Here is a 26157-nt window from a genome sequence, read left to right on the forward strand (position 1 = left end):
CAAAATATGAAGTTTGTACACCTATCTTATGAAACTTGTGAATCAGCGTATTCAGTTCATGTTTAACCTGAAATATGGAAAACATAAAGTAATTACTTATATGATTCTTTGTCACTTCCGAATGTTTGTCAAACATAGCATGGCTTCGTTTACCTCTACTGCAACTTCCAGTATATGGCCACGTCGAATGTGTCCCTGTGGACATGGCCCCCGTATTGTTAAGATTTCCAGGTCCACCAAAAATCCAAGGCGTGCCTACTTTGCATGTCCCCGCCCTGTGGTGAGTGACCCATTCTTTACGGGTCATAACTGCATGAACATTAACAACCTATTGACTAATAGTTCTATCATTTGCACTCATCAGCCCTATGTCACTTGGATTGGTTGGTGCGAAGAACCAAGGCGAGAGAGCACGAACTATGCATCATCCAGAGACGAAATGGTCATGCAATTGCGGGCTGATGTCATACACATTCAACAATCCTTGCTTGTCCTTAAGACCATTGTGTATGTGCTATGCATTGCCGTTGTCATTTTGTTGTTGCGTATGTAAGCAACGTTACGATGTTGTCAGTATGTACAAACACGTGACGAGGTTGTTAGTATGTTGGTATTATGTTTTAGTATGACTATAAGCTTGCTTTGCCTTCCTCTACTACGAAACGGTAGCCGTATTAATGACTATCATAACTATGTCCACCGCTCAGTTCCATGTTTGTTTATGTATGTTATTAATGCGCAATGGTTATATGCTGTCTAATTTAGCATACTATTTCTCTGTTTATTGTTCATGGGCATAGATTGTGCATCATGCAACCAATTTAAATTATTCTGCTATGGGCTTATACGTTTGTATATAACAACCAAATATGTGATGGTAATCTTTTGTAACCGTACATTAGTAATGGCTTCCATACGTACTTCTCTGCATACCCAATCCAAAAGCAAAGGCATTGTCACAGAAAAGTCAAGCAGTCTTGAAGAGACACAGAATCAATTCAGCCACAAGGCCTCATGGGACAGTGACTCAATCCGAGTTTTCCTGCAGTTGATTGCAAATGAGATTACAAAAGGAAATCGACCATTCCTAATCCTCAGCCAAGCAGGGTACAAGTCGTTAGCAAGGAAATTTCAGGAAAAAAAAAACAGGAAGAAAGCATGGCCTCAAACAGTTGAAGAATAAATACATGAGTTTGAAAAAAGAGTGGCAAGCTTGGACAAAGTTGATGGATTCAAGCAAAGGAGTGTCAGGGATAGGGTTTGACAGTGACACCGGTATGTTTCAGGTACTTGAGGAGTGGTGGGACAAGATGGAATCGGTAAGTACATGTTCATTGCGTTTCATATTTGTCTGTTACCAGTACATTTCACATTTTTAGTTAACTGCATTACTTGTTATATGAAATGTAACGTCGTAAACAAGGTGTGTGCCAAGTTTAGGAAAAAAACTTTGGAACATTGTGACTTGATGGAGACGGTCTTCCTCGGGGCATCAGCTACTGGTAAGCACCATTGGACCCCGGGAGAGAAACTTCCTGAGCATGCCGATGACTCATCTGATTCTGTGCACATTTTGGGAACGCAGCCATTTGCTGAGCCGATACCCGCAGGAGTACAAGATGTGGATTCAAATTCTTCACTGGAACCTGTTCCGATTGAAAAGGGGAAAAGGAGAAAGACGCCATCAACAAGTGTTTCGAAGTCATCGAAGAAGGCAACAAGTGGAGCGTCAGTTATTGCGGAAAGTATGAACAATCTAATAGATGTGGTGCGCACCAAGAATCAGCAGGTTACGGTGAGGCACCTCACAGGTAACGAATCGCTGTACACTATTTCAGAGTGCATGCATAGCCTGATGACCATTCCAGCCCTTATTGGTACGCTGCTATTTCATTTCGCCTCGACACTTATGGATAACGCAGATTACCGGGAGGTGATGATGTGCCAGGCTGATGACGACCACATTATAGGGTGGCTTACACAAAAGCAGCTCCAGTGTACTACGTCGGCGCCGTTTGCGAACCTGTTTAGGGCTCGCCGGATGTGATATAGCGGTGTTAGTAATGCTGAAGATGCCTGCCCTTTTCCTGCTTTGGGAAACTTTTAGTTATGTATTTGTTGGAACTGTACTGAAATATGATGGTTATGTGTGCATGTTTTAAACTTTTTCTTGTTTTTTTTTTTCGTGCTAGCTATGGTGAACAAAAGGTTTGCATGTTTGTCGTAGACGGAATAGAAGAATGATTATGTGTTTTTTGGGAATGGAATAGGATGGTTGTGTTTCAATTAAATGTATGGGAATGAAATGCGCAATACCAGCATGCGTGTGCTGCTATTGTATTTATTTATTTTGCTTGGGAAACTGTTATGTTAGTTTGACGTCATCTGTTGTGGTTGTGTCCGTAATGCCATTGTTGTGTTAATGGTCCCCCTGTAAACAATAACGACCAGGTTCACTGTTTGTTTAATTCATATCATTATACGTTAGTATATGTTTTGGTGACGACATTTTTTTACATTAAAGATGATGTCGGCATTCTGTAATTGCAAACTGCCATTACATTTGAGTCAATGGATAACGTGCAAACTGATTGAAACAGTGCCACTCTTGTAGGTTTCGCAACAACGAAGACGTGATGAATCCCTGGGATAGAAGCAACAATGACGATTTAAGGGAAAAGCTTAATGAAATGGCCGTACAGCTTCAACAAGAACACAACTGGACATTTCTACAAGCATGCCAGTATGTCACAGAGTGGTACAAAAAACACATGGCTAAAACGCCATGTCGCACTTCTACATTGACCGGGCATGCATGGATATCTGAACTCTATGCGGGCCATATGGGTCGATTTGAGGAAAATGTTTGCATGCCGAAGGAAGTTTTGCCGCTTTGTGTGAGACATTAGTAAATGATTTTGGGTCACAAGTACCGAAACGTCCACATGGCTTAGCTGTTGAAGAAAGCGTTGCAATGTTTATCCACGTGTTGAAAGGGAAGCAAAATCGGGAAATCCAAGAACGGTTCCAACATTCAGGGGAGACTATGTCTCGGCACGTGCATAACATATTAACTTCCATGTAAGAGTTCACTGTTGTTCATTGCCGGCCCACATATAGTCAGCATCGTATACATCCATACGTGCGGTCTAAACGGAAATACCTACCGTTCAAGGTACTACTAGAAAACATTACCCAGTTATGTGTGTGACGTCCAGTTATTTTATTTTTATTATTAACTGGACGTGACGTATGAAAATAAGCATTACATGTACCCGTAGAAGTAACAATACATTTCGGTTGTTGGCAGGACTGTATTGGAGCAATAGACAGAACACATGTAAGTGCATGGGTTACAGGGCCAGATGCGTCAACATATTTCGGTAGGAAATACTGTCACATGCAAAATATCATGGCTGCGTGCGATTTTGACATGTGTTTCATCTTCATTTCGTGCGGATGGGAATGAAGTATGCATGATAGTCGCATCTTCAACGAGATACTAACAAATGACAATGTCTCATTTCCACATCCTGAACAAGGTAACACATTGCAATGAACAAAATTGATGGGGCTATAATTTTTCGTCAAACAGCGTTACTTGAAAATGAAGCACAATGTAGATTGTCGTGTCATAAATTCTTGTACTGTCTGTAGGCAAATATTATCTTATCGATTCTGGCTATCCGAACCGGGTTGGTTACCTAGCACCTTTCAAAGGTAACCGTTACCACCAACAACAATTCCGAAGTAGTCAACGAAACAAGACGACAAAAACGCCAAGGGAATTATTTAACAAAGTTCACTCGTTGTTACGCAGTGTGGTGGAACGCACTTTCGGTGCTTGGAAAAATCGATGGGGGTTTATTCGAGATATGCCTCAGTATGACTTTGCAAATGTGCAAGTTCAGTTAGTAGGTGCATCAATGGCATTACATAATTATATACGGCGCAATACAAGTAATCCAACAACTGTTCACCCAATCTGCGACGAGGAAGAGGCTATGACAATAGTAAATGCCATATCAGAAGTTGAACATGATGAGGATGGTTTAATGGTGAGGGATGAGGACCCGCATATGGCATTGGTGCGCCTTCGCATACGCGACAAGTTAGTGTACATGCGTAATAACGGAACATTAGGAAATATATAATAGTCCACCTAATATTCGTAGGGTTGTAACATTGGTAACACACGTGGAATAGACTGTATTCAAATATATTATCATGTACAATATGTATATGTTTACACGGGAATATAATCCCTTTCAGTTGGTGACGTGCCTAACTTTGGAAAACTAAAAACAACAGAAAAAGCCTTTTCGAAAGAAAAAAAAAAAACCAAGGTAAAAAAAATAGGATGAATAAAAAAAAAAATTGTCATTCAAAATTGATCATGTGCCATGTACGTTAGAAACATAAAAAGATCAGTTTAAAACAACAAAAAGCCGAAAGAGACATGAAAAATTATCACGTGCGACATCAGTACATTATGATTATTGACATCATTTTAAATAAATTACATGGTCGTAACGTTTTTCCAAAAAACACAAACAAGTCAATCCAAAATTACGAATGTCAATTCGCAGTTGCCACATAATTTAAAAATAAAGCCAACACATGGAAAACCAATTTTCAAAACTAAAAACAAATTCATGTGTACAAATAAAAACAAATTGACAAAAGTGTAAATAAAAAAAAAACAGAACCACAAAAATAAGCCTCATCCAACAAAAAAAAAAAAACACAAACAAAAAATTGAAAAACAGAAGTTACCATTTTCCACGTAATTTGGAAAAAAATGAAACACATGAAAACATACTTTTTTAAAAATGAAAACAAATTAATGTATTAAAAAAAAACGTGAAAAAGATGAGAAAGGTAGTGCGTGCTCAGACTATATAAACCCTGCGGCACCTCCATGCAATAGGTCCGCGATCTTCTTTCCACAGAGCTATCATGTCTTTTGTCTTCTTCTCTCTAAGAGTGCTAATTTGACCGTCGAAGCAATTTTTCGGCAACACACCCACCGAGTAGCTCATTGTCGCTATGTTTTCAAGTTCTACGATACCGTTTGGAGTAATGTGAAGTTTGGACGTAAGGAGTACGGAAGCAAAGAATAGTTGCTCCTCGTACAATGGGCTCTGTTTGTGGGAATCCAACAAACAAAACCATCACCTCCAAGCTTTTCTAATCACTTTCCATGGTGAACAACGACGACGTTCTGAAGTCCATTATCGATGGCATTATGCCAAATTTAATCAAACTGCGCAATGACTTACCTGTCATTTCGACAATGATTGGTTTGGGGGTCTCAATGCTAGGGCCCTTCAAAGACGAGCGAGACAAACACGCAAGGAGTTCTGGGCGCTCTCTGAGCCCAGAAGGACATCGCCGATGGCGAGAGTCACACACTCAGCACTTGGAGAGCAAATTGAGGGACTAAGATGCCATCATCAGAAAGATGGCGATGGAAATAGAGGCTATGAAGTGCCAGTTGAAGGAAAAGGGCGTTGCTGGGGTTAGAAACCACAATGAGCGCCCCTAGTCCCATCATTCTAGTAGTCAGAGTAGGCGTGTCACAACCCAAACACACCTCTATAGGTTTAGTGATGTAACCGGCCAGTAATCCTAGGATTACCAAAGGCCTCTGAACAAATTAGACAAATACAGGAGTTAGCGGAAGCTAATACAAGAATACAATGCCCATAGAGCTGTGTAGACGTATATGGAACAAAAAATTTAAAATTTCATTTACATATTTAAGACATCATACCTATGTCATCATCTATGCATACAGACAAACAAAAGGGATGTTTCAACTTAACAAAAGAAATACAAAAGGATCTATAAGATGGTTCACAAAAACTAGACCAGTGCAAAATGGGAACCTCCTCGAGAGGCACTGTGATTGGCTGACAGAACGAAACTTCAGGCAATCAATTCTAAGTCTGGTCATGCACCTGATCACCTACATACATGAATAATAAAATGAACTAGAGCCCAGTGAATAATAACAGGGTAAAGGGTTATGAATGATGTCCAAAACTGATTCAGAAATCATAGGTCATATCAGAAACATATTTAGAATTCATATACTCATATAGAGTTCGTAAACAATTATATCTAGTACATCCATTAGCTATCAGATTAGATTGGTCACAAAACCCACATACATAGTCGGTACCGACGACCATAAAGGTCAACATCTTTGTGTACAAATAGCCATGGTATTGTTACCCCTAAGCAAGGGCCACGTGAACATAGGCCGCAGTATTGTTACCCCCGGGTGAGGACCACATGAACAAGAGCCACGATATTGTTACCCTCGGGCGAGGGTCATATGAACTAAGGATGCAACAATTACATTTCAGAAATATGGACATTCATTCACGATTCATAAAATAGCATCTCATAAAACAAATCATATTTTATCATTCTGAAAATGCTTATAATCAACATGTCTTTTCAAAGTTGTTACTCACAGATAGCTCTAATAGCAGAAGAGTCACAACAGTCGGATCAACGATCTATGGCACGTGACCTACACAAACACATAATGGATACACATTGAAACACACGCTTGGAAAATACTTAACTCATTTCTTTTCTATCTTGGTGTGTTTGTAACCCTTGTCCTCATTATCATGGCTTAATTAAGGCATACGAATGCCTAAGATGCAATGAGGATGCCAAAATGTACATTGGAACACTTAGTCAATTTTTCAAAAACAGGGCAATCTACTCAAGCACAACATCAATCGCTTGAGCGGTTTGCAAAGTCTGCAAAAGTGCTGGTTACATGATTTTTCTGCTCGACGGATGCTCGATGGTCGCTCGAGCCAAACACTAATTAAATACGATCTCCGCTCGAGCGTAACTTCGATCGCTTGAGCGGTCTACAAAATTTTGTAAAACATCTAGGAGCATGAATTTTAGGCTCGATCCTACTTCTTCTTGCTCAAGCTAAGATGCAAATCAAAGGGTGGTCGCTCGAGCGTAACTTTTGTCGCTCGAGCGATGACGTAGAATTCTAGAATTTCCAAATTGATGTACAAGATGCAAAACTCAATTTCAAAGCCTTAAAACACATCCTTTGGGCCCAAAACTTGAGAAAACATGTCTAAACTTGTAAAACATCAAGAATTAAAGATCATTTTGCAAAATCAAGGCCCAAAAGTAAGCCAATTGTTCAAAATTCAACTTGAAACTTCCAAAACATAACATGCACGAATTGTCATGAACTCTATCCTTCTAAAACATGATCAAATGATATAAAATGGCATGAAAGTTGATGAATTTCCAAAACCAAGGTGAAATAATGACATCGTGAGAGAATAACTTGAAATCAACTTCAAACTACTATGAAATATGCATGCATGTATGTCTTGAGTTTTAATTCTTCAATTTTAGCATAATTCTTGAGATTCATCTCCCAATTCACTTGAATTCTAACACTAGCTAACTCAATTACATAACTAAAGGGTTAAATTCTTACCTTTGCTTCTCAATTGTGCTATAGATGGCTAATTAGTTGAGTTTTCAAGCCAAAACCCCCAAGTTCTTCTATTTTTCTATAATCCTCAAGCTTGAATTCAACTCTTCTTTCTCTCTCTCGCTCTCTCTCCCCCCCTCCCCCCTCCCCACGTTTTGAGCTCTAAAGATGAGGAAAATAAGGTGTATCTAATGATCCTAAGTCAACAAGTTGCCTTATATATGCTTGATTAAGAAATTCATTAATGGCTAATCAATTGGTTTATTCTTTCTAATTATTTGGTTCCGAATCGAATTCTAATTGAACTACCATACAATTCTAAAAATTTCAAATAACACATAAATGAAGTCAATTTCATGATCGAATGCGATAATGCCATCAATTCGCATACTATATTGTTTTTTAATCTAGAAAACCATATTCGTGATGGTCGTTCTTTTCTCTTCATATTTGGTTTTGGCTTCAGGGGTCGACAGCACCCTTGTTAGGGTCGACACTACCCTCTTATCTTTGTTTTGTTAAGCTCCAAGGCTCGACACCATCTTGTTGCTGTGTTCTTGGAATAGCTATTGAAATTTAGTGTCGACACCAACCTTGGAGGTGTCAACACTTGTCTTTTGTTGTTGGCCTCAAAGTTCGACACCAGCTAGGGAAGAGTCGACCCTTGTCTATTGCTGACTCTGGGTTTGGTTACTGAAATTTAGGGTTGACACCTTGGGTCCAAGGGTCGATACCTTGGTTGCTGCCAGCTTTGTTTTTCTTCACTTCTTCCTGAAAGGTCGACATCAGTCCGGGCAGGGTCGACCATTGTGAGTTCTTTTCCAGATTTTTAGTTAGTTTTAGGCCCGATTTCTTGGGGATTTTGACTTGTTCTTTTGGGTTGACTTTGGAACTTCATTTTACTTTGACCTAGCACTATAAATAGGTCCCTCACTTAACCTTTTCATCACTTTATCTTCTCTTTCCCCTCTCTAAACAATGAGACACACTCTCTCTCTCTCTCTAAAATCACTTTTTTGCTCAAAGATCTTTAGATCTATTTACTTGGAAGCATCTCCTCACCTTGCTCCTTTGAGATTAAGTGTAGAGCTTGTCAACGGCTTCGTTTTGGTCGGAGCAAATCGTTTTTTCGTCACCATCAACTTTTGGGCTTTTCTTCCTTCTCCCTCTTCTAAGTTTGAGGTAGGGATTTTCTACACTCTTCTATGAGTTTTAGCTTAGCTATTTGTGTTGTATAAACCATATTGTGATGTTTGGAAAGTTTTGAACAAACCTAGGGTTTTGGCTTAAAATCAAAAGAGGGGTTTGCAAAGGGATGTTTTGGATATGGTTACGAGTGTGAGTATGAGGTTGTGTTGTAGTAAAAATTGTTGATTTTGGCATTTGGGTTGGATTTTAGAAGAAATGGTAGTTTTCCCTAAAATGTCTCCAATGTTTATTTTGTATAAATAAAATGGAATTGGTATTGAAAATGTGAAATTGAATTGATGGTTATATGAATGGTGGAGTACGATATGTATTATTACTCACCTATGAAATTTGGATGATTTATCTATTTTGGAGATTATATATCTGTTTAGAAATATCTATTTTTGGCTATCGGTGGAGGATAGCTATGTTTGTTGTAGAAATTGCATGAGAATTAGGTGAATTGAAACTAATTTTCTCATCTATTTATATTGAGCCTTGTCACATCTTAAATACATTCCACATGTATGATGTTTGAGAGAAGAAAGGGGATGTATTCCATGTTTGGGAGGAGAAAGGAGATGTACTCCCTTGCATTAAGTTGGCTAGAGTATCCAGGGTGAAAGTCCTGAAAACTATGAATGTACATCGGCGCTGATTTTTGCGGACAAAATATGTCACACCCCAACTCGGGGCATGACCGGCCGTGACCCACAGAGTCTAAGCCCAAGGCATACGTAAGCCTTAAACATGAACCCAAAATCACAAAGAATAAATGTGACGATAGACCAGAAATAAATAAATCAAAACCCAATCCACTGACATGTCACAAAACTAAATGGTAAAACCAACCACAACCAACTTCCAAAAATATATACTAAATGGGACACAAACCGCCCACAAAATAAAATAATTCCAAATCAAACCCAATCACAATGTATGCACAAAACTCGACATAACAAGCTAAAACAAAATAAATAAATGTCCTAGAGGTCCATGCAATCGAGTCCCCACTACGCCACAAGTCCACTCTAAGTCCTTTTAAAACCTGGAAATGATAAACAACTAAGTCAGCTGATAGCTCAGTGAGTAGCAACATGGATAGTATATACAGTTTTGAAAACAGGGATCAATTCCAAAATAAGATATATATCACAGAAACTAGATTGGCATACAGTTTGGTAAAGAAAATCTGTTTCAAAAAAAAATGTTCCACAGTTCAACAGTTAAAATACTCATGTCTCTCAAGAACATGATAAATGACATTTTTCACTTAAAACAAATTACAACCTGAATACCAATAACTTTCTGGGTACCAAGAAATAACAAATAACATGCTACACAATTCTCAAGGCTATAAGCCCCGTTGGATCCAATATCGAACTAAGAGTCATCCTCAGGGTGGCAACCCGGACCTTTTCTCGAAGACGATCCGATTGAAGGTCACCTAGCCTAACCTAGGTCTTTTCCTTACAATCGTTGAGCACTAGAGTCATCACGACCCAACCCGGATCTGTTCCCTAGTGGCCAGAGTCACCACACACAGTAGAATAATTTCCCTGGACTAAATACACAGATGGTCCCAATAATCAATACACATTAGTTTTGCAAAACATGGTAGTTCATCATTATAAACATGAGACCAACACAAATAGTTTATAGTATGCCAAGTTCACACATGTTTTAGAAATAATTTGATTCCTTTGATAATATAATAATTTATCAAAACAGTTTAGTTATGAAACAACAATTTAATTTTCCAACAGTTCAGGGTAGGGGAACATTTATAAAAATATGTAGCATGAAACTACTCACCTGAAAACGAAATAATATAATGCTCGAATAGAGTATGAAAGTCCAACTAGTGCCCTGAATCAAGTATGAAGACTACACGGCACCACTAATTTAAAAATACTAAAGAGAATAATAACTAAGTACCCCACACTAAAGTGCACTAACACAGCTCAACCCCATTCACCGTTATTTTTAAATAATACCTAAGTTAATGTTCTTCAAGGTATAAAATCACCCAAGACATGGGTTCAAATTGAAACTTAATTAAAAGTAACTGTACGATAAAACGGAATTTTAAATAAGCTTTCTTAATCTATTCGCTAACTTTGAAAATTACAAAACCCACTCCACGCTGTTCAAAAAATTCCAAAACCCTCCAGATATCAACTAATATACCCTAAGTTTCAAACCCAATTGGTTTTACTTGATTTTCTTATCAAAATAATTATCTACAATTAATTATATCTAAACAGGTTGTTCTCTGCAGCACTTTAAAAAATTTAATGGTTCTCTTAATATACACGAGAAATCAATGCAAGGCCAAAAATTTAACAAACTAGACTCGTAACCGGTTCTAATGACACTGATTTGATAATTTTCGGATTTATAGCCAAAGAGAACAACACTCCCGAACTTACTGTTTAAAACCAGTTTTCTGGACAGATTTGAACGCACCATTTAATATAGATTTGGACTCTCAAAAATTATGAAAAAATTCTAATATGCAATTCAATATGTAATTAATCTACTGTAAAAATTTCATTTCAAAATTCATTCGTTTGATATGGTTTCTTGATTTTTAAAGTTTGTGATTCTGTACAGAATTTTTTGGATTAAGAATTACACCCATTCTTTATACATGATTTTAACTCCTCAGATTTCTTAACAGCATATATATATATATAGACAAAATACATAAACCTATAACCTCTCCATGAATGAATAAAATAACAATAGAATAAGGATAAAGAACAAAGAAAGAAGAGAAGAAAACCTAAGAGGGCTATACCTTGATGATCACACACAACACAACACACCCAATTCCATCCTCAATTAGTTGCAACCTTTTGTTCCTCTTCTCTCTCACGGCTACTGGTGCTAAGGAAATTGTTAGAAGAGCTAGGGTTTTATTTTGTTTTTATTTTATACTAGTGGTTGGGTGCACCTAAAGCATGTATAGGTCAAATTAATAGATAAATATACAAAATATATATAAGTTATATGCAACTCAAATAATAAGAGCCTTATTTAATAATTTTGTGGTCTAGAGTTCAAGTCACACCTTCTTCTTTATTTATTTATTTTTTTTATAATAAATCTTGCCTCTAAATTAAAGACTTTCACCATAAATTTATTTTAGGTTTTAAAACTAATTAAAAGACCCTCAAAATATTTATTTTGCACTTAGGATTCACCATCAAAATATTTGAGATTGTAATATTATTATTATTTAATTATTTACTTAATTTTTATATTTGGGTTCTCACATTCTCCCCCCCTAAAAGAAAAGTTTCGTCCTCGAAACTAACCTGAGTAAATCATGAAAATAGATGTGGGTACTTCTCGCGCATTTCGTCCTCGCGTTCCCAAGTCGCCTTTTCAACTAGATGATTACGCCACAGTACCTTAACCAATTTAATGGCCTTTGTACGTAACATTTTCTCTTTCGAATCCAAAATCTGAACAGTCATCTCCTCATACGAAAAATCCTCTCTAATCTGCAACGGCTCATAATCTATCACATACGACAGACTGTGCACATATTTCCTCGACATAGACACGTGAAACACATTATGCACTCCTGCCAACCTAGGGGGTAGAGCAATACGGTACGCAACATCACCAACTTTCTCTAATACCTCAAATGGACCAATGTATCTAGGACTCAACTTTCCTTTCTTTCCAAACCTGATGACTCCTTTCCATGGTGATACTTTCCATAATTCCATATCCCCCACATGAAACTCTAAATCTCTCCTACGATGATCAGCATAAATTTTTTGTCTACTCTAAGTAGTCAATGATCTCTCTCTGATGGTGATAATTTTCTGTGTAGTATCCTCCACCAAATCAAGTCCCAACATTTGCCTCTCACTAACCTCATACTAACACAAAGGAGACCTACACTTCCTCCCATACAAAGCCTCATAAGGAGCTACTCCCAAACTCGAATGATAACTATTATTATACGCAAACTCAATGAACAGCAAATAATCATCCCAATTACCTCTCCACTCCAAAGCACAAGCCCTCAACATATCCTCAAGGGTTTGAATAGTCCTCTCCGATTGCCCATCTGTCTGAGGGTGATAAGCTAAACTAAAATTTAACCGAGTACCCATAGCTGACTATAATGTACCCCAAAACTTAGACACAAAATGAGGGTCCCGATCTGACACTATTGACACAAGTGCACCATGCAATCTAACAATCTCCTTCACATACAACTGTGCAAATCGAGCTAGAGAATAGTTCATTCGAACTGCAATAAAATGTGTTGACTTGGTTAATCTATCCACAACTACCCAAACTACATCGTAATTACTACTAGTACGAGGTAATCCGCACACGAAATCCATGGTAACATGATCCCACTTCCACTCTGGTATAGGCAAGGGTTGTAGTTTCCTCGCGGGTTTCTGATGTTCTACTTTAACCTGTTGACACACCAAACATTGAGCCACAAATCCTGCAATATCACCCTTCATACCATTCCACCAAAAATGTTCATGAAGATCTCGATACATCTTAGTGCTTCCAGGATGAATGTTATAACTAGAACTATGTGCCTCTGCCCTAATCTCCTTCCTCAAATCACCACCAGCAAGAATATAAATTTGGCTACGGAATCTAAGCAACCCATCATTACTAACCACAAAGTCTACATGCTTACCCTCTGCCATCTCTCCTTTAATACGCTCACACTGGGGGTCAATCTCCTAAGCTAAACGATTTCGTTCTCTCAAGGTCGGCTGAACTATCAATTGACTACAATAAGCCCTATGACTAGGTGTAACAACCTCAAGCCTCGAACGTCTCATGTCTTCCACCAAACAACTCTCAATAGACAAAGCAGCTACATCTCCAACTGCGACCTTCCTACTCAAGGCATCTACAACTACATTTGCCTCCGCCGGATGATATAAAATATTCACATCATAATCTTTTAGTAACTCAAGCCATCTTCTTTGCCTCAAATTTAGTTCCTTCTGTGTGAAAATATACTTCAAACTCTTATGATCAGTATAAATCTCACATGACTCTCCATACAAATAATGTCGCCAGATCTTAAGAGCGAAAATCACTGCTGCTAACTCCAAGTCGTGTGTACGATAATTTCTCTCATGTACTTTCAATTGTCGTGATGCATAAGCAATCACCTTTCCATGTTGCATAAACACATCCTAGACCCTATCGTGAAACATCACTATAAATCACAAAACCACCCCCATCTATAGGTAAGGCAAGGATTGAAGCTGATGTCAACCTCTGTTTAGACTCTTGGAAGCTACACTCACAATCATCATTCCACTCAAACGTTACCCCTTTCCTGGTGAGATTGGTAAGTGGCAAAGCAATACGGGAGAATCCTTCCACAAACTGTCTATAATAACCAGCAACCCCTAGAAAGCTACGTACCTCTGTCACAGAAATAGGTCGTGGCCAATCAACAATTGCTGCCACCTTCGTGCTATCCACAGATACCCCATCTTTACTCACTACATGACCCAAAAAGGATACACTGCTCAACCAGAATTCACACTTCTTAAATTTTGCATACAGTCTCTTTTCCCTAAGGATCTAAAATACTACCCTCAAATATTGCTCATGCTCCGCTTTACTCCTCGAATAAATTAGGATGTCATTAATAAACACTATTACAAACTCATCTAGCTAGGGATCAAATCCATGAACGCGGCTGATGTATTTGTGAGATCAAAAGGCATAACCAAGAACTCATAATGCCCATAATCGGTTCTAAAAGTTGTCTTAGGAATATCCTCATTCCTTAGCTTCAACTAGTGATAGCCTAACCTCAAGTTAATCTTAGAAAATACCTGAGTTCCCTGTAATTGGTCAAATAGATCATCAATACGTGGCAAAGGATACCTATTCTTCACTATGACTTTGTTCAGTTCCCTATAATCAATACACAACCTGATAGACCCATCATTCTTCTTCACAAGCAACACAGGTGCTCTCCAAGGTGAAACACTAGGCCTAATAAAACCTTTGTCTAACAACTCTTGTAACTGAGTTTGTAACTCCCTCAACTCCAATGGGGCCATTCTATAGGGCACTTTAGAAATAAGTGTTGTGTCAGGGACCAAGTTAATGGAAAATTCTACCTCACGATCTAGAGGAAGTCTAGGTGGATCCTTTAGAAAAAGATCAACACAATCACTCACTACAGGCAATTCCTCTAACTTCTATTCTGGTAATTCAATACTCACCACACAAGCTAAGTAACCATGATACCCTTTACTCAACATCGGTTAGCCTGAAGAGAAGAAATAAAACAAATAGAAGACCCTTTCCTATCTCCCTGAAAGAAAAACTCATGTTGCCCCGGCATAGCAAAAACTACCATTTTTCTAAAACAATCAACAGAGACATGATGCTTCATCAACAAATCCATCCCAAAAATCACATCGAAATCCCTCATCTGTAAAGAAAACAAACCCACTATAAAAATCCTACCATCTAAGTTTACCTCACAAGATCTACAAACATCTCCTAATACTACTATTTCTCTGAATGGAGTAGACACGGTAATACAAACATCAAAGGCTCACAAGGAATAGATAATCTGTGTAGATATCTAGGTGCCAACTCTTAACCTTCAAAATTAAATCAAGAAAGATTCAACACAAGTTTAAGCAAAACTAACTCAACCAAACACTACTAAGGACTACAAGAACTCAAACCTCGTCTAATTGATGAAATGCAAGATATCTAACTCGATAAACTATAGCTCTAATACCACAATTGTCACACCCCAATTCCGAGCATGACCGGCCATGGCCCACAGAGACTAAGCCCAAGGCACACGTAAGCCTTAAACATGAACCCAAAATCATAAAGAATAAATGTGACGATAGCCCAGAAAGAAATAAATCAAAACCCAATCCACTGACATGTCACAAAACTAAATGGTAAAACCAACCACAACCAACTTCCAAAAATATATACTAAATGGGACACAAACCGCCCACAAAATAAAATAATTCCAAATCAAACCCAATCACAATGTATGCACAAAACTCGACATAACAAGCTAAAACAAAATAAATAAATGTCCTAGAGGTCCATGCAATCGAGTCCCCACTACGCCACAAGTCCACTCTAAGTCCTTCTAAAACCTGGAAATGATAAACAACTAAGTCAGCTGATAACTCAGTGAGTAGCAACATGGATAGTATATACAATTTTGAAAACAGGGATCAATTCCAAAATAAGATATATATCACAGAAACTAGATTGGCATACAGTTTGGTAAAGAAAATCTGTTTCAAAAAAAATGTTCCACAGTTTAACAGTTAAAATACTCATGTCTCTCAAGAACATGATAAATGACATTTTTCACTTAAAACAAATTACAACCTGAATACCAATAATTTTCTGGGTACCAAGAAATAACAAATAACATGCTACACAGTTCTCAAGGCTATAAGCCCCGTTGGATCCAATATCGAACTAAGAGTCATCCTCAGGGTGGCAACCCGGACCTTTTCTCGAAGACGATCCAATTGAAGGTCACCTAGCCTAACCTAGGTCTTTTCCTTACAATCGTTGAGCACTAGAGTCATCATGACCTAACTCGGATCTGTTCCCTAGTGGCTAGAGTCACCACACACAGTAGAATAATTTCCCTGGACTAAATACACAGATGGTCCCAATAATCAATACACATTAGTTTCGCAAAACATGGTAGTTCATCATTATAAACATGAGACCAAAACAAATAGTTTATAGTATGCCAAGTTCACACATGTTTCAAAAATAATTTGATTCCTTTGATAATATAATAATTTATCAAAACAGTTTAGTTATGAAATAACAATTTAATTTTCCAACAGTTCAAGGTAGGGGAACATTTATAAAAATATGTAGCATGAAACTACTCACCTGAAAATGAAATAATATAATCCTCAAATAGAGTATGAAAGTCCAACTAGTGTCCTGAATCAAGTATGAAGACTACACATCACTACTAATTTAAAAATACTAAAGAGAATAATAACTAAGTACCTCACACTAAAGCACACTAACACAGCTCAACCCCACTCACCGTTATTTTTATATAATACCTAAGTTAATGTTCTTCAAGGTCTAAAATCACCCAAGACATGGGTTCAAATCGAAACTTAATTAAAAGTAACTGTAAGATAAAACTGAATTTTAAACAAGCTTTCCCAATCTATTCGCTAACTTTGAAAATTAAAAAAACCACTCCACACTATTTGAAAAATTCCAAAACCCTCCAAATATCAACTAATATATCCTAAGTTTCAAACCCAATTGGTTTTACTTGATTTTCTTATCAAAATAATTATCTATAATTAATTATATCTAAATAGGTTGTTTTCTGCAGCACTTTAAAGAATTTAATGGTTCTCTTAGTATACAAGAGCAATCAATGCAAGGCCAAAAATTTAACAAACTAGACTCGTAACCGGTTCTAATGACACTGATTTGATCATTTTCGGATTTATACCCGAAGAGAACAACACTCCCGAACTTACAGTTTAAAACCAGTTTTCTAGACAGGTTTGAACCAACATTTAATATAGATTTGGACTCCCAAAAATCATGGGAAAATTCTGATATGCAATTCAATATGTAGTTAATCTACTGTAAAAATTTCATTTCAAAATTCATTCGTTTCATATGGTTTCTTGATTTTTAAAGTTGGTGGTTCTGTACAGAATTTTTTGGATTAAGAATTACACCCATTCTTTATACATGATTTTAACTCCTCAGATTTCTTAACAGCATATATATATATATATAGACAAAATACATAAACCTACAACCTCTCTATGAATGAATAAAATAACAATAGAATAAGGATAAAGAATAAAGAAAGAAGAGAAGAAAACCTACGAGGGCTATCCCTTGATGATCACACACAGCACAACACACCCAATTCCATCCTTAATTAGTTGCAACCTTTTGTTTCTCTTCTCTCTCACGGCTGCTGCTGCTAGGGAAATTGTTAGAAGAGCTGGGGTTTTGTTTTGTTTTTATTTTATACTAGTGGTTGGGTACACCTAAAGCATGTGTAGGTCAAATAAATAGATAAATATACAAAATATATATATAAGTTATATGCAACTCAAATGGTAAGAGCCATATTTAATAATTTTGTGGTCTAGAGTTCAAGTCACACCTTCTTCTTTATTTATTTATTTATTTTAAATAAATCTTGCCTCTAAATTAAAGACTTTCACCATAAATTTATTTTAGGTTTTAAAATTAATTAAAAGACCCTCAAAATATATATTTTGCACTTAGGATTCACCATCAAAATATTTGAGATTGTAATATTATTATTATTTAATTATTTAATTAATTTTTATATTCGGGTTCTCACAAAATATTCTATAAAATGGCAAACGGAAGTGTTTTGTATGATGACTGTATTGACTAGAGACCCACTAAGTTGAATCCTCAGCTTGATTGTCTGAATAAAATGGAAAGGACTCATGAATTGAGATAACATGGATCGACTATGAGTTCGACATAGTATGATTTTGTAAAAAAGTTATAAATGATTTTATCACGGGCATTGTATGTGCTTACTATACTTATATCTTTGTTAAGATCCATATATTGTATTAGATTATCTTTACTGGGCTCTGGCTCACCCTATGTAGGAAAACATTTCAGGTGCTGATAATATGCCTTCGCTAAGACACTAGTTTGGAAGGATTTAAAGCAAGAGCTTTTTTGTGGTTGATCCGTATAGCCAAGGGCTTAAATATATTGGATTTAAAGTCCACTTTTATTGTAACCAAGCCTCGTCTTGGAAATATGTAAGCCCTTAGGGCATTTTTATTTGTTTATCTTCCTTCCTCTCCTTTAACTGACAACATATGCTAAAGATTTAATGCTAGGCTTTATGAATAAATGATGCATATGTTTCTCTTTTGTATGTCATATTGAATTAATGGAAGATAACCTTATCATTGTTGTTGTTATATATTGAATATTGTGGATGAATTATTGTAATTATTTCGGGGCGTTACACATACTAAATCAGAAATACAGACAGATATTTCTACATCAAACAGATATAAGCACAAATAGCACATTACAAATGTAATTAACGCAGAATTTCGTTTTAATTACTTATGAGGCATTCTTAATCATGAATTATGGGCTAATCACAGGTTGGGATTGTTATAGTCTTTCTCCCTTAAAGAGTTTCATCCTCCAAACTCGAATTACCTTCAGTTTAGAAAAACATTAGGTCTAGTGGAAATAAATCTGGATATCTCTTCATCATATCTTCTTCTGTTTCCCATGTTGCATAGTTTCATCCATGATTTTTCTAATCAACCTTTACCAATGAAATCTCTTTGCTTCTCAATCTCTTGATTCTTCGGTTGACAATTTGGATTGGTTGTTCCTCGTAAGTATAATCATCTTTCAAAAGCACATAAGTTGGTTCAATCACATGCAACAGATCTCTCAAATAATCTCGAAGCATTGAGATATGAAAACCATTGTGTATATTCTCCATAACTGGAGGTAAGGCCACTTGATACATCATGGGTTAATTTTCTCAATAATCTCATACGGGCCAATGTACCGCGGTGCCAACTCGCTTTTAACCTCAAATTGAGTTTGCCCTTTCATTGGAGTTACTTTTATAAACACGTGGCCACCGACTTTATATTCTCTGTCTCTCCTCCGGACATCCGCATAATTCTTTTGGCGACTTTGGGCGGTTTTCAAACGTTGTTGAATCAGTTTCACTTTCTCAGTTGTTTTTTGCACAAGTTCTGGTCCCAATAACAGTCTATCGCCTACTGCAGCCCAACAAATTGGAGACTGGCACTTCCTACCATACATAATTTCGTAAGGAGCCATTCCAATACTTGAGTGATAACTATTATTATACACATACTCGGCCAGAGGCAAATAAGTCTCTCAATTCCCTTGGAACCAAAGTTTGAACAGTCTGTTTAGATTGGCCATCTGTCTGCGGGTGATAAGCACTGCTCAATCTCAATTCAGTCCTCAAAGTTTGTTGCAAACTCTACTAGAATCTCAAAGTAAAATCGAGATCTCTGTCAGATACAATAGATACTGGTACACTGTGCAATCTCACAATCTCATTCACATAAATGTTACCCAATTTATCCGCATTATAGGTAAGAAATGTGCGGATTTAGTCAAACGATCAACATTTACCTAGATAGAGTCCATATGTGCGGTTTAGAAAAATTGGAACCTGCAACCACCCGCAGTGCGGATTGCGGTTTGTGCGGATAGAGTTTACGAATGTGCAGGCGGTTTGCGAATTAAACTTTTGTCTTTGAAAATTTATTTTTGAGCCTTTTTTTTTCCCGTTTTGTAAATATTTATTTTGGGCCATTTTCTCCCCATTTTCTAAAACGCTCAACATCAATAATTAATGAATTAAAAATATAACAAAATCAATTCCTATCACAAGCAAATCATTTTAAATCCTGAACTTTTAAATAAAATCATAAACTAACATAAGCACATCTTTTAAAATCTTAAACTAAATCATCAAAATCATTCACTACCCAACAATACAATTAAAGTAAAATCATTCAAAATCCTAAACTTACCTAAAAGTAATTCTTCATTAACTTTTACATTCATCCAAAATGTAATAATAAAATAACAATAAATTTTTATCAAACTTCATCCAATTCAAACCCATTAAATAAAATAAAAACATTTGCAAATTCGCAAACTCCATCTAGGATAAGATAAATGAAATCAACGGTCCAGGTTAAAAAAAAAATCTAAGTGCAAGCAGGTTCTTGCAGTATCCGTAACCCGCAATAATGCCATATTCCAAACCGCATCTGCCCACATTGTGTCTGCAAAACCGCCCATTTATCTACGGATCGGTTCGAATTATGCAATTTGAATAACCGTACGCCCAGCCCTAATAATAGGTGATCATCCACATCCAATGAGAAATATTATCTAAAACCGTTCCCCTCACGTTCCCAGCATAGAAATGCAACAATATAAAGAAAAGAACTGAACAAGAAATAGTGGTTAGCTCCGTCACACTTGACCCTTTTTTCCCATATACATCCTTTAGTCAGTAGTCCCCACACTGCTGGAAATTAGGCTTTTAGTGGCATTTAAAAAACGCCGCTATAGCTATCAAAAATGCTGCTAATTGTTTTTGTGATGTTTAGTACCAAACGTCGAAAATGTGGCCATCGCTGTAACTTTATAATGCTTTAAAAGCGTCGTTGTATTAGTATAGGCGGCGTTTTAAAATGCCGCTAAATGTGTTGCATAACAGTACAATGCCGTCACACCACATTTAGCGACGTTTTAAAAATGTCGTGATAGATCTTTTCTCTTTTAAAAAATAACTGTTGACATTATTCTATAGTGGCATTTAAAAACGCTGTTATAGCTTCCTTTTTCTTTTTCTATTTTTTTTGAAATTGTGCTAATTCTGTGAGATTTAACTAAAAAAAATAGCTGTAATAAAGATGAAAAATATTCAATATATTGACTAAATTTAGGTAAACATAATATTGGATCAATTCATGCTTCTTAATATGCAAAAATATTTCAATTCCAAGATAAAATAAAGTTAAACTAGTAACTAGTGGTAAGTTGAAAATTATTACAAAACAGATCGGCACAAAAGATACAATTCAAACTAATTATACGCAGAATCTGGTTGTTGTTATGGTACATCTTGTATTCAAAGTTATTGCGGACTGCATGCCTAAACTACACAACTTCTTATTTGGTCAGGTTTTTCTCACAAAGTGTTTCCTCAATTTTCTCCACCTTAAAATTTAGCTGGTATAGAGTATTGGTGAAGCAGTCACCCTCTAATACCTCTTCCAAGGTTTTCGTCCTATTTGTTATTGGAGCTGCAGAACATAAACTCAAATTTTTGTCACTCTATTTACTCTGCGGGTCCATTAGATAAAATGCAATAAAATTTTGATGCACATATAAACAAACACACAGATATATGGCTTCTAAAGACATTCATAGCTTGATAAATATTCTATATTTTGTGCCTACTAAGTATTACATTCATGTAAATCTAAACAATGACTCTTTTGTTGTGTAGTTAATATTGTAGGCACACTTATTTATTAAGTAGGTAGCAAATATTTAGTAGTATACATGTACAAAACAACATTAACAATTTTCCTTAAATTTAATTTCTTACATCCTGGGGGGGGGGGCAGAAGGGCAATTTGAAGTATGGGATCGCCGCACTGCAAGAACAAAAACACTTCAATTAATTAAAAAGAAGAAGAAGAAGAAGAAGAAGAAGAAGAAGAAGAGAGAAAAGGATAAAAGCAAATGATGCCTAAAATTTAAGTTGAACGGAGAACTTGGAATGGATGAGTATTGAACTGTATGTTTTTAAATTTTCCATCAACTCACATGCTACCAAACCACTTTTCTACATGCAATGAGTTTTGTATTTTTTAGAATACGTTTCGCACAACCAGTAGTTTTCTTACACTGGTGTGGACATATAATTGTCAGGAAGCAGAATAAATAATAAGCAAAATAGTAAAACATCAAATTGTTCATACTTAGTTATGTTGAATGGAGTAACCTAAAGTTGGGCATACTTTTTACCATTTATTGGTTACTACTATACTATAGCACGAATTAATCTGATTTTCTTGATTCTTTAGTATATTGAAATCCACAATAGTCTCGTCTTTTGTTTCTCAATTTGAGAAATACCAATTGTCTTGTTCCAAAAGACATAATTTAAAGGGGGGGATTCAACTTGTTCCAAATAAAAGCACACACAGAGACAGACACAATGAGGCAATCTGTGCAGAATAAAAAAGGATGGAAAAGCAAAGCTACGGAAAGATTATTTCTAAAATATCTTTTTTTTTCCAGATACTACTCTCAAATCAAAACCAAGAAGTTTGTCACTAACAACAGTTGTCAAGAAAAATTCCATAAAAATTGTACAAATATGAATGTGAGTAAACCTAATTGCAAAGCATGATCAAGAATCCAATCAGGCATAGAACAAAAGAATTAATTAATGCACTGATAAAGCAATCTTAATCCAAAAATGATCAAGACAAACACACAAGATAATTCTTGAGTTCTGGAAATTTTCACTTTGATAGTCTTCAAAAAAATAAAAAAAACTAATTTAGTTATCTACCTATATGACAGGGTGATAGATTCAGAAATCAATCAAATCAGATACATATGTGACAGAGTTACAGATTCAGAAAACAGAGTATAGATTCCAATGAAAGAACAATCAAGAACTTAATGCACCCAAAAACAATCAAGAACTTGGAATGAGTACTAGAGCTTTCACAGAGAATCGAAATGATTACCATTTATTATTCGAAGAATAAACTGTGCTAGCCAACAATGGGATGCGATCTTCTTCCTTGTAGTGGTGATTGTCCCACGAAGATCTCAGAGATCCAACAGAGATGATTAGAGTTGCCATTAGCAAAACCAACACACTCAGTGCAATAGTAACTCGAGCTATTCTTCAGAGAGTGTTTCAAGAGCTTCAAAATGGAGAGAGAGAGAGAGAGAGAGAGAGAGAGAGAGAATTTGAAGAGTTGGGAATGGAGGGAAATGGAGAGAGACACTACTATGTTTTCTTTGGTGTGGGCCAGGTCATGATTAAATCAGTTACCATTGAAATACATGATATTGTGATTTGAGATTAAGTAGTAGTACATAAATGGACGGTGATAGATTTACTCACAAGTTATGGATGAAGTGTATGGTACGGATAGTAGTGAGACGGTTATAGTTAGTTAGTTATTGTATTGGATGTACCATAACAACATCCAGATTCTGGTTGATTTAAAGCATCTGCAACTTCGAAGGAAACCTGCAAATCGTTCACCTTGGTCACACAAAATCATCCATGGCTAGCACTTATTGTCTAAAAGTCAAGAAAATAACTCAAAATCAAACATAGTAACTCAAAATCAAAATCATGGGTTTTATTCAAGATTATTTTCACTGCTTAAAAAAATTCAATCAATTCGAGGATACGCAATAAACGGAACAAATGAAAGAAAAAGATTACCATACCTGCTTCTATTGCTACCACTACTTCCTATGCTTCCACTATCAAAGTAACGAAGAAATTTGGGCCCGACATTAAATCAAGTAGAAATGTTCTACAAATTGACTAGGAATGTTAGGCCCGGCAATAAAATTTCAGGAATGTTGGACGCATCATTAAAATTGAGCTATGCAAAATGGGATAGTTGAGTAGAAATTTCCTCACAATCTATGACATGAATAAATTGTGCCTTTGCACTATCAAGTGGAAAGGAACAGTATAGATCACAGATTGCTTTCAAAAGGATAACCTAAAAAAGGCATGAAAACCACATAAAAATTAAGTCTTTAGCATCCACAATTGACAACAATTGAAACTAATAATCTCAAAACTTCATGGACAACAATTTGAGAAAATTAAGTATAGCATAACATCTTCATCAAATTAGACTTAAACACTAACCATTGAATCTAATTGTCATAAAAATCTACTAAACATGAATTCTCGAGGTGTTGCAAAACAGAGAGAAATATAGAACAATCTCAAATTCCATAAAAGCAAACCAAACTATGATGATATTCGCTAACCTTATGTAGCAAAGCTTCTCTTTGATATCCCTAACAGTCTCAAAGTCAACAATCTTACTCACCATACCTTCACAAAAGACTCTTGTACTCCAATCAAAACATAAGTAATTACTGTGAAGAACATTAATGGCAAAAAAAAAAACTACAATATATTTGTATAAATAGAACAAAAATCTAGATAAAACACTACAAAGAAAACACAAATAAAAGCAAAGTCGAAGTCGAAGTCAAAATCTTTACCTGTTTTGTCCCAAACTACAAGATCAATAAAGGGGCCGATCTTGATAGTTCAACCCATTCCCTCTTATCACTAGTCCAATATTCAGATATGACAATGTGTGATCAAAAAGAGTTTTTAAACTTGGAAATAAAAAAATAAAAACTAATTTCTTTAGATCTAGATCATGCTTAACAAAATGAGGTACAACAAATTTCATTAACTAAGCTTTTGCTAATTAAGTGCATGAGGACAACAACAAATCATTAAAAAAATACACATCCCCATTCACCACGAAATTGAGAAAATAAATAACTAATCATAATCAATTTCTGGAAAATTAAAAACCTTATTCATTGCTACAATATTTCTCAAACATTAATTCCAATACTCGTATTTATATTTACTTGCTCTAAAAGTACATAAAGATTATTTGACATTTCCATTTTTCACATATAGGATAGGAAAATTCAGCCTATTAAACATTTTCTTCATTCCTAAAGATCAATATGAGCAAAAAAATATAAGGCTAACTATCTCATTAAAACATAGAAGAAGAAAAAAATAAAAAAAATAAAATAAACACTTGCAGTTATGGTTCTTCGTTTCCTCAGTAACCAAAATTATGCTAATTATTGCCTACTAGAGATTTTCTACTTACAGACTCAGCTTGGTATATCCATTAGAATGAAGAAACATCAACAAAAGAACAAGATCTTAAAGTCTGAAGTTAATTAAGCTAATTAGGCTTTTAAATTAAAGTATGAGTTTTCCATATTTATCAAAACATAAACCTGGTAGTATTTATATGTTTCCTAATTTTCTCATCAATCAAATTTGAGTAAAATAAAATCCTAAACATTCAATTTGAAACCCAAGAAACCCTAATCAACATGAATCCATAATTCACGTTAAATTCATCTGAATACCGAAAAGAAAGCAATCACAACCAAAGTAAAGAACAACAATACTACAAAATCCTCAAGAAAACTCGGATTATATAGGTGAAATTAGATGGCTAATCAATAAATCCACATTAAATCCATCACAACACAGAATCAAGAACAATTTTCTCAAGAAAATTTCGAATGGCGTATTAGAGCAACAACGGCGACGATGCCGTAGAGAACAGCGATGACGTGAAATATTCAATTGTGCCAAATGGAGGACTCGTCGATTTGATCCCACCAGCTCGAGGCGTTCTTGAGGGCGTACGCCGCCACCGCTGATAGCGCCACCACCTCCGTCTGCGCCATCGCCGGAGATCGATCGGAGTTTAGATCTGAGCTTCTGGAAATCACTGAATCTCTGCATCTCTACAAATGAGGATTAAGTAAGAATGCCTTAAAACATTGATTTCATAGATCTAGAGAGAGAGAGAGAGATTTAGAGAGAGAGATGGTGGAGCTCGCTACCTCGCCGGTGCAAATGGTGCTGGCGATGGAGCTTTGAAATCGCTGCAATGGAGCTTAGATCTGAATCTTCGATGGAGCTTCGAAATCGCTTCGATCTGAATCTTCGATGGAGCTTAGAGAGAGTTGAAAGAGAGAGAGAGATGTGTGCGTATAAGAGTTGAGAGAGAGAAAGGTTCAGATTCAAAATA

The 26157-nt window shown here is 36.1% G+C and overlaps 1 long non-coding RNA gene across 1 annotated transcript; it reads right to left on the bottom strand.

The window, feature by feature from the left end:
* Nucleotides 1–21784: 21784 nt before the first annotated feature.
* On the bottom strand, nucleotides 21785–24943 carry LOC114288532 (uncharacterized). The gene is made up of 2 exons (XR_014366789.1): nucleotides 23777–24943; nucleotides 21785–23624 (listed from the first exon to the last, which is right to left on the bottom strand). It is a non-coding gene; the product is annotated as an uncharacterized LOC114288532 (long non-coding RNA).
* Between the last annotated feature and the right edge of the window lie 1214 nt (nucleotides 24944–26157).

This window comes from Camellia sinensis, chromosome 4 (genome assembly GCF_055761805.1).
Source record: "Camellia sinensis isolate YWXY chromosome 4, ASM5576180v1, whole genome shotgun sequence".
Classification (NCBI taxonomy): domain Eukaryota; kingdom Viridiplantae; phylum Streptophyta; class Magnoliopsida; order Ericales; family Theaceae; genus Camellia; species Camellia sinensis.